The following is a 10,601-nucleotide window of genomic DNA, read 5'->3' on the forward strand; positions in this document are numbered from 1 at the left end:
TAGACAAGGGACACAAGAAGCCTAGCTGCTTCAACCTCAAAAGGTATGGCCATGACCTCAGGGGTTTCAAAGGGTGGAACCATGGCCTCTGGTGTTTCTAAGGGTGGAGTTATCACTCTGATGGACTAGGAGAATGGTGCGCCTAAAGCCAAGGGAGCAGAGTTGCTGTCCCAGTGGGCCTGGAAGGCGGAGCTGAAGCCCAGGGCTGAGGGGCCTCCACTCAGAATCCAGAGACTGTGGCCAATACCTAGATTCTGGAGGGCAGGGCTATTGTGTAAATTGTCTAGAGAACAGAAGATTATTTTCCAAGCCTTGAGGGCTAATGTAATGTGTTCTGCTAACTTGCTTGGTGCCTGTTATGCCTTCTTTCCCTGCAATTTCTCCCATTTGTAATGGAAATGTCTAGCCTGTGCCTGTTCTGCCATTGTACCTTTGGAAGAAGATAACTTGTATTCTAGATTTCACAGATGAAGAGGAATTTTTGGATTTTGGACTTGGAGTTAAGACTTTTGCTATGATATGAGGAGGTGAATATGTTTTCCATGTTGCAAGGATGTGATTTTTGGGGGGCCATTATGTAACCTACTGATGTCGAGTTGATTCCGACTCACAGCCACCCTATAAGACAGAGTAGAACTGCCCCATAAGGTTTCCAAGGTTGTAAATCTTTATGGAAGCAGACTGCCACATCTTTCTCCCGCAGAGCAGCTGGTAGGTTTGAACTACTGACCTTTTGGTTAGCAGTCGAGCACTTTAACCACTGCACCACCAGGACTCCTACTCTAATACGGATGCCTAAATAATTAAGTTGCTTTAGATAATCAGCATAGGATGTTTTGAAAAATACAAAAAATAAGAATGAAAACAAGAATCTCATTTGGAAGACTTAACGTCTCTGGATCTTGGTCTCTGTATCCACTAAAGTATGATGCCTGGCACATATTTGGCACTCAATGAATATTTGTTGAATGAATAAATGAATGCATGGATGAATGAATGAATAATTACAACAATGATTACTCTCCTTAATTCGAAGGATGTTATAAGGATAAACTGAAATCAGAGTTGGGTATAAATTGAAAACTTATTTTATTAGTAGACAGACTTGGATTCAGGTCATGCCTCTGGCATTTACAAGTTACATTACTTTGAGTAAGTCAGTAACTTTGCACAAGACCTAGCACATGATGGATTTTCAATAAGCGAGAGCTGCCGCTTGTGAAAGAAGTAATGTGTAAAGCAAGGTGTTCTTTCTCATATTTGTCATCTGGCACCTTCTTAATCAGATAAATATTTGTCAGCAGATCTAGCAATCTATATCCCACATTCTTTTCCAAGTGACAGGGAAATAATGTTTTGTCCTTTAAATATTGCCCTTCCCACCTCAGAGCTCAAATGTGGAACATTCCATAAACTCATGAGATAATAATGAGAATATGCAAATCATTGACTGTCTGTTGACATATGCCAGCCATTTGGGTTTAGTAAATAATTCTTCATGAAGCTTATTATGAGCAAGGAACTGCCAGTCATCTTCACAACTTGAGTGCTTACCAAGCTGAATCTAGTGATTTAGCATTAGGTTTTCAGGGTAGGGCTGGCTATATGTCTCTGCGTGGTCTCACAGTCATAAATATCCAGTATCCAGTATCAAGTGTTGTTGAGTAGAATGTCATTCACATGAACTCACTTGTCATTTTAAGGAGTTTTTAAGACAGGGATAAGCTTGCTCTACCTGTTCTGCAGGTTTATTTATTCTGACCCCAAAGGGCACTTGAAACAAAATGGAGCAACAGGTACACACTTCAGGATATAAACACTACCCTTTCTGTCTGTCGATAATGTCCCATGAATTCTTCAGTTTTTATTGAGGCTTTTTTAATCTGACAAGGCATTCTTTCTGCTTTATTATTACAGGGATGCTCCATTTATCTGGAGATATCAGTTAACAGTATGCATTATGAATAATGTTTCCCATTTATCTGAAGTGAATCCCTTTGAAGGCCAATTTATAGAGGGAAAAAAACAGAAAAACAAAAAAGAGTTAGCCCATATGAATGTGGATTTTCCACATCCCATGCCATTGGAAATTTTTCTCCCACATCCTGAGCATAATTTTCCACAGGGACAGTTTTGGTTTGTCCAGTTGTTTTTCCCTATTCTAAAACAAGCAAACACAAATACACACAAACCCCAAATGATTCAAATGCTATGATTTTAGAATTATTATATTTGCTTTCTCTATGTTTTCTGACTGCTCTCTTAACATAAGGCCATAAATTATCACTTTTTGCTGCTACTAGGCTATTTGCCGCTAGTCCCAAATACCTTCCCTTTTCTAATTGACAGCTTCTTATTTCTCCTTTCTTTTCTTCCTCATTTCCTCACTCACAACAAACTACTTCCTTCTTCAACAAACTACTGCTGAGTGCCTACCATTGTTACATGCTGTGCACAGTGCTGAGGGCCCAGAGATGCGTTTAGCGATATTTCTTGCTGAGGGGAACAGAGTCATAATGGAGAATTAAAATCTGATGTGTGACTTGATTCTAGAGGCAGTCTAGTGGGGGAATAGAATCATAAAAAAAAATTAAAATACCGCAAGGTAATTGATCTTAGAGGCTCATATAAAATGAAAAGGCAGCATATGCATTTGGATAATATGTCAAATGGAAATAAAGAAGTTTAAGTAAAGAGCTAAGAAATTCTTCGCAGATTAAAATGTGGTATCTTTAGCAGTTAGATGTGTGACAACGATTTTATCTGCTTCATCTGTTTTGTTTTGCTAATTTCTAGAGTTTGCTAGGTTTTGTGTGGTAGAGCAATTGTGGTGTGATGTTACACTATTTGTTTTCAATGGAGTTGGAACCTAGTCCTTAACTTTACTTTCTCATTGCTTACCTACAGTAATGGACACCATTAGTAAATAGGCCTGCCTCAGAGGATGGTGCCTTTTGAAGATAGAAGGTCTTGGATTGATTGTCTTTTGTCACTTACCTGGGGCAGAAAATATAGAGTAATTGAAAACCCTGATAATTCCTCACAAGTCCTAGAGATTGTAAAAAGTCTAATATAATCAACATATTTTTTTTATTTTAAAGGTGGTCTGAAAGGTTATTTCAATTTTACATTGCTGTCTGTAGATAGTATAACATTTTGAAAGTTGTTATAATTGGCTTTTTATGGAAAACAAGTATGGAACAGCAACTTGATAAGAAAGCATTTAACTATGCTGCTCAATTTCAATGTCTGAGGTTTTGCCTTCTGTCATGGATTGAACTGTGTCCCCCCAAAATATCTGTCAACTTGGCTGGGTCCTGATTCCCAGTATTGTATGATTGTGTACCATTTTGTAAATCTGATGTGATTTCCTTATGTGTTGTAAACTCTATCACTATGATGAGGTTATACTGATGACATCGACAAGATTCGTAGTGTCTTAAGCCAACCTCTCTTGAGATATAAAAGACAGAAGCAAGCAGAGACACACAGGAACCTCATACCACAAAGAAAGTAGTGCCGGGAGCAGAGCGTGTCTTTTGGACCTGAGTTTCCTGAGCTGTGATGCTCCCAGACCAAAGGAAGACTGACGCTTCAGAAGGACCCTCCTCCAGAGCCAACAGAGAGAGAAAACCTTCTCCTGGAGTTAACATCCTGAATTTGGACTTGTAGCCTACTGGACTGTGAGAGAATAAACTTCTCTTTGTTAAAGCCATCCACTTGTGGTATTTCTGTTATAGCAGCACTAGATGACTAAAAACCTTCCAAACTATGTTTAACATATTTTAAATAAGTGTCTTTAGAAATCCCATGCTCCTGCAAAGAAATCCCAGGCTCATGGTTGTTGGACTCTGTTTTCACTCCTGAAATTCCACTATCCCTAAATAGGGGGAACAAAGATAGGAAAATAGAATGACTATCTACTTTTTTAAAATTTTCTTCTAATTTTTTTAGAACACGTTAATCATATTCTGACTTAGCTAATTGCTTTTCAGTCATTCTTGTATTTAAACATTTAAGTGGCATGTTGTCACCTACCACTTAAGCTGTATTCCATAAGTTTTGATGTGCAATGTTTTCATCATTACTTAAATCTAAACAATAATTTCTATTCTGATTTTTTGACACGGTAATTGTTCAAAGAAGTACTATAAATTTTGTATTTGGGGGCTATCTTTTTGCTTTTGATTCACAATTTTATTGTATCTGTTCAGACAGCGTGATTTTGTGACACATTATCTTTAGTATTTCTGAGAATTTGTTCTGTGGTCAAGTATGCACATTTTTATAAATGTCCCATGCATGCTTGAAATGAATGCGTATCTTCTATTTTGGTCATAGGGTTCCATACATGTCCAGCATATTCAACTATTCTATCATTACTATTATCAAGGACTTAAAATTTAACAAGTGTGAACTTATTTGATACATTGAATACTAATGACCGAAGACCAGATAAGTTGAGGGATGACATCAAAGACATCATACATGAAGAAAGCAAAAGGTCATTAAAAAGACAGGAAAGAAAGAAAAGACCAAAATGGGTGTCAGAGGAGATGCTGAAATTTGCTTTTGAGCATAGAGCAGCTAAAATGAAAAGAAGAAATGACGAAATAAAAGAACTGAACAGAAGATTACAAAGAGTGGATCAAGGTGACAAAGTAAAGTATTATAATGAAATGTGCAAAGACCTGGAGTTAGAAAACCAAAAGGGAAGAATATGCTCAGAATTTCTCAAGATGAAAGAACTGAAGAAAAAAATTCAAGCCTCGAGTTGCAATTTTGAAGGATTCTGTAGGTAAAATATTGAAGGATGCAGGAAGGATCAAAAAGAAGGTGGAAGAAATACACCGAGTCACTGTACCAAAAAGAATTGGTCGATGTTCAACCATTTCAGGAGGTAGTATATGATCAAAAACAAATGGTACTGAAGGAAGAAGTCCAAGCTGCACTTAAGGCATTGATGAGAAACAACGCTCCAGGAATTAAAGGAATACCAACTGAGATATTTCAACAAAACACATGCAATACTGGAAAAACTCTCATCTATGCCAAGAAATTTGGAAGACAGCTACCTGGCCAACCAACTGGGAGAGATCCATATTTGTGTCCATTCCAAAGACAGATGATCCAACAAAACGTGCAAATTATTGAACAATATCATTAATATCACATGCAAGTAAAATTTTGCTGAAGATAATTCAAAAAAGTTTTCAGCATTGCATCAACAGAGAACTGCTAGAAATTCAAGCTGGATTCAGAAGAGGATGTGGAGTGAGAGATATCATTGCTGATGTCAGATGGATCTTGGCTGAAAGCAGAGAATACCAGAAAGATGTTTACCTGTGTTTTATTTACTATGTAGAGGCATTCAACTGTGTGGATCATGACAAATTATGGATAACACTGCGAAGAATGGAAATTCCAGAACACATAAGCTTATGTGGAACCTGTATATAGACCAAGAAGCAGTCATTCAAACATAACAAAAGAATGCTGCAAGGTTTAAAATCAGGAAAGGTGTGCATCAGGGTTGTATCCTTTCACCACACTTATTCAATCTACATGCTGAGCAAATAATCTGAAAAGTTAGAGTGTATGAAGAAGAATGAGACATCAAGACTGGAGGAAGTCTCATTAACAACCTATGATGCAGATGACACAACTTTGCTTGCTGAAAGTGAAGAGACTTGGAGCATTTACTGATGAAGATCAAAGACTACAGCCTTCAGTATGAGTTACACCTCAACATAAAGAAAACAAATAAGCAACATCATGATAAAGATTGAAGTTGTCAAGGATTTCATTCTACTTGGATCCATAATCAATGCCCACGGAAGCAGCAGTCAGGAAATCAAACGATGTATTGAATTGGGCAAATCTGCTGCAAAAGACCCCTTTAATGTGTTTAAAAGCAAAGATGTCACTTTGAGGACTAAGGTGCATCTGACCTAAGCCATGGTATTTTCAATCCCCTCATATGCGTTAGAAAGCTGGACAATGAATAAGGAAGACCACAGAAGAATTGAAGCATTTGAATTATGGTGTTGGCAAAGAATATTGGATATACCATGGACTGCCAAAAGAACAAACAAGTCTATCTTTGAAGAAGTACAGCCAGAATACTCCTTAGAAGTGAGGACAGTGAGACTTCATCTCATCTACTTTGGACATGTTGTCAGGGATGACCTGTCCCTGGAGAAGAACATCATGCTTGGTGTCATGGATTTAATTGTGTCCCCCCAAAATATGTGTCAACTTGGCTAGACCATAATTTCCAGTATTGTGTAATTGTCCTCCATCTTGTGATCTTATGTAATTTTCCTCCATTTTATGGTATTGTGTAATTATGTGTTGTAAATCCTAAACCTCTCTATATGCTAATGCAACAGGATTACTGTGAGGTGTATCTTGAGTCATGGCCTTACTCAAGTTACACCCTTACTCAAGTCACTGCCTTGCTTAAGTCACACTCTTACTCAAGTCACACCCTTACTTAAGTCACATCCTTGCTTAAGACATCTTTTATCTTCCAAGAGATAAAAAGAGAGAGAAGCAAGCAGAGAGGGGAGAGACCTCACTACCACCAAGAAAGAAGAGCTGAGAATGGAGTGCATTCTTTGGACCTAGGGTCCCTGAGCTGAGAACTTCCTAGACCGAGGGGAAGATTAATGTCCACATATGGAAATCTCTAAGGAATGCTGGGCCCACAGATGTTGAAAGGAGACAAGGACCTTCCTCCAGAGCCAACAGAGAGAGAAAGCCTTCCCCTAGAGCTGACGCCTTGAATTCGGACTTCTAATCTCCTAAATTGTGAGAGAATAAATTTCTGCTTGTTAAAGCCATCCCCTTGTGATATCTCTGTTATAGCCATAACTAAGATAACTAAGATACTTGGTAAAACAAAGGGGTCAGTGAAAAACAGGAAGACTCTCAACGAGATGGACTGACACAGTGGCTGCAACAATGGGCTCAAACATAGCAACAATTGTGAGGATGGCACAGGACCAGGCAGTGTTTCATTCTGTTGTGCATGGGAACACTATGAGTCTGCACTGACTCAATGGCAGCTAACAATGACCTTTATTAGGTGATATTAGTGAATCATTTTGCCCTGAAAAGCAGGAGCTGATGAGTGTGAATAAGAGAGAAACCTTGAGACAATAAAAGAGAAGTCATATTGTAGTGTAGTAGAAGCACACTAGATGGGGACACCTGGGCCTCAGCATCTTCTCTGACTCTGTGATGTGGGGTAAGGCTTTCTAAAGTTTACCTCTAAAATGGGAATAATGATATTTGCTTTACGTTCTTTACAGAATCGTAAGGTGAAAGGTGAGCTACATAAGCTATTATGAGAATTTCTTAAAAAGCAAGAGTGTTTAGGGGTATTTTGTATATCACTTTTTATGCTGTAATTATGAAGTAAAAAAAAATGAGATACTACCAAAGTATGTGTAGGTTTTTTTCCTTACGTGGTTTTTATATGATGTTTTCTACCTTGTTTTGTAACACAGTTAGCAAATATCAAAATGACATAAACAATGTTAAAATAAGGCATTCCCATGAGGGTTTGGTGATAAGATACATTTACGTTAAAGTATAAGTACAATAGACAACAATTGTTATATGTAAGCTGTGGGCTCTTTAGAAAGAACTGAAATTCACATAACGTCCATGATGTCTTAAAGTATAAAATGGAATTCAATTTCTTTCACAACCTCATGTCCCACAGTTTTACTGTCAGTATATATGTCCTATACATAGTTAAGCTGTACGTGAATATAATTCTACATTTGCAATATCAAATTAGGTAAAACAATCAATGAAAAATGGCATCAGAAAATTCTGGACTTACTTTCATTAAATTAACTTTTAAATACTTAAGTTTCTTATAGAAATTATAATAAAATGTAAACTTAAATCATGTGCTCATCAAAGTCTTGGGGTGGCTGCCTTTTTCATATCTGGCGATATTTCCTCTACTTCCCTTTTATGTTTCTACATCCAATAATGGAGTTCTCGGTGACCTGCATTCAACACTTTCTCTCTTCTCTTTTCCCTCATGGCTCTTCCTTGGCAATTTCATCCCTTCTTCTGAATTATTCTTCTTCTATCTCCACAATGTAGGTAACTTTCAAATCATGACCTCTCTATTGAGTTTCCATTCTGTTATTTCTAACTCTCTTCTTAGCATTTTCACTTGGGTTTTCTACTGGAGCATAAATTCCATATGTGGAATCCATTATCTATCTGTTAAAACTATATCTGAGTTATCCATTTTTGTTCATAGCCTCAACATCCTTCCAGTAACCCAGACTTAAAAGGGAAGGGCCATCCTTAACTCCTCTATCTTCTTTTGCCAATCCTGTCCACCTCTATTCCACAGATAGTTGCTTTTCAAGCCTTTAAGAACCATAATGCCTGTTATGGATTGAACTGTGTCCCCCAGAAATATGTTTTATAAATCCTAACCCCTAATACCTGTGGTTATTATCCTCTTTGGGAATGGGTTTTCTTTGTTATGTTAATGTGGCAGTATTAGTGTAGGGTGTGTTTTAAATCAATCCCTTTTGAGATATAAAAGAGAAGATTAAGCAAGCAAGCAAACAAACACAGAGGAGAGGAGATAGATGTCACATCATGTAAGATCTCCAAGAAACCAAGAAACAGAAGCTGAAAAGATACAAGAACCCTCCCCCAGACCCCACAAACAGAAAGCCTTCCTCTAGAGCTGGCACCCTGAATTCAGACTTTTAACCTCCTAAACTGTAAGAAAATAAAATTCTGTTCATTAAATCCACTCATTTGTGGTATTTCTATCATAGTAGCAGTAGATAATTAAGACAATGCCTTAAGCCCATTCTCTTTTCTATGACCACTTTCATTGGGCTAGCCCAATGGCCATCTCGTGGTTTCACTTCTGCCAGTCTCTCATACTCATTATTTATCTCATATCTCCTTGGAAAATTATGCCAGGCCACAGCTCTGATTGCATCACTCCCTTGTTAAACAATGTCAGTGCCTCATCACTGTCTCCTAAATAACTGACATTACAGTCCTCCCTGATATGTCCCCATGTCTTTTTAACCCATTTTCTTCTAATCCCTTTAGGTACACTATTTAACTAAACCAGCATTATTTTATTTACTTCTCTAGGCCTTTATATGTTGGTATTTTTTTTGTTTCTGGTCCTTAAAACCATCTCCATATATGTGCCTTGTGCAATCTTACAGACTATAAACTCACTGGACACCGTAGGCTCTCAATAAATATCCTTTGAATGAATCATGAACCAATGTATGTTCTGAGCCAAAGTATCATCAGTTAAAGAGATCATGGCTCTGATTATTTAACTCTATAGTTAAATAGGGTATACCTTTCTACTCTACTGATTCTCAACCTTTTTGTCAACCTATGATTTTTGACGGGCCAAATAAATAAATAAATAAAAATCCTGTAGATTATCCTATCTTCTTGTTTCAACTATCACAATAAAGTAAAGATTAAAACATGATACTGCTCTTTTTGAGACATCTTGCCAGCATTTTTTTAATTGAATATTCTTGGAAAACTTTGCATTTATGTCAGATTGGTTGACAACACAAGTCACACAAGGAATTGGACTCCAGCCCATTTGATAATTAGTGTGCTTAGTGGTATGCGGAGCATTCTTGGAGAATGACTTGTCATCCATTTTAGGATGGGGAGCAGGTGCTCCTTTAACAGCTGCAGAGGACAAGGGACGTGTCTGATGTACACCAAACATGGAAGAGCACCTCTGAGAGCTGGGCCAGGCTGCCACCCATCTGTACTTGAGGACACAGCAGCTGAGAGTATATGAGCACTGGGAGTGCCGGGGGTTGGGTGGGAGATGCCCAAAGGAAGATATTTTTACACCTGAATCTTCCCTAAGAACCTCTAGACTGCTCAGCATTTTAAAAATTGATATTAAATCTAATGTTGGAAACCTTAAAAACATTGAATGGCATATATACATAATTCAGAAATGCAAAGCCCTGGATCTTGTGTATCTAACATAAGATTTTGTATCGCTTAGTGCCAGGAACTGGTGGGTTTTAAAGGAATGCATGTTGTTGTAGAACATTTAATGACATATTTCCACTCATCTGACCTTTCTTCCCATGGAAAGAGATATTTATGAAGTTAATACATAAGCATTAAAAGAAATCCCAAACTGAATAACATAATGACAATTTTTTTTATTGTACTTCAGGTGAAGGCTAACAGAACAAATAGTTTCTCATGAAACAGTAGTACACATATTGTTTTATGACATTGGTTAACAACCCCACAGCATGTCAACCCTCTAACTTCTCAACATTTTTTTTTGGTGAAAATACACATAGCCAAAGATAGACCATTTCAAAAATTTCTACATGCACAGTTCAGTGACATTGACTACGCTCCTCCAACTGTGCTGTTATTCTCACTTAAGATGAAGGCTTACAGAACAAAATAGTTTCTCATTTAACACTTACTTCAAATGTTGCCCTATGACAATGGTTAACAATCTCACAACACATCAACAATATCCTTACTCAACCTTGGGTTCCCTATCACCAGCTTCCTTGTCCCTTCTG

Source organism: Trichechus manatus, unplaced genomic scaffold (assembly GCF_000243295.1).
Source record: "Trichechus manatus latirostris isolate Lorelei unplaced genomic scaffold, TriManLat1.0 scaffold00094, whole genome shotgun sequence".
NCBI lineage: Eukaryota > Metazoa > Chordata > Mammalia > Sirenia > Trichechidae > Trichechus > Trichechus manatus.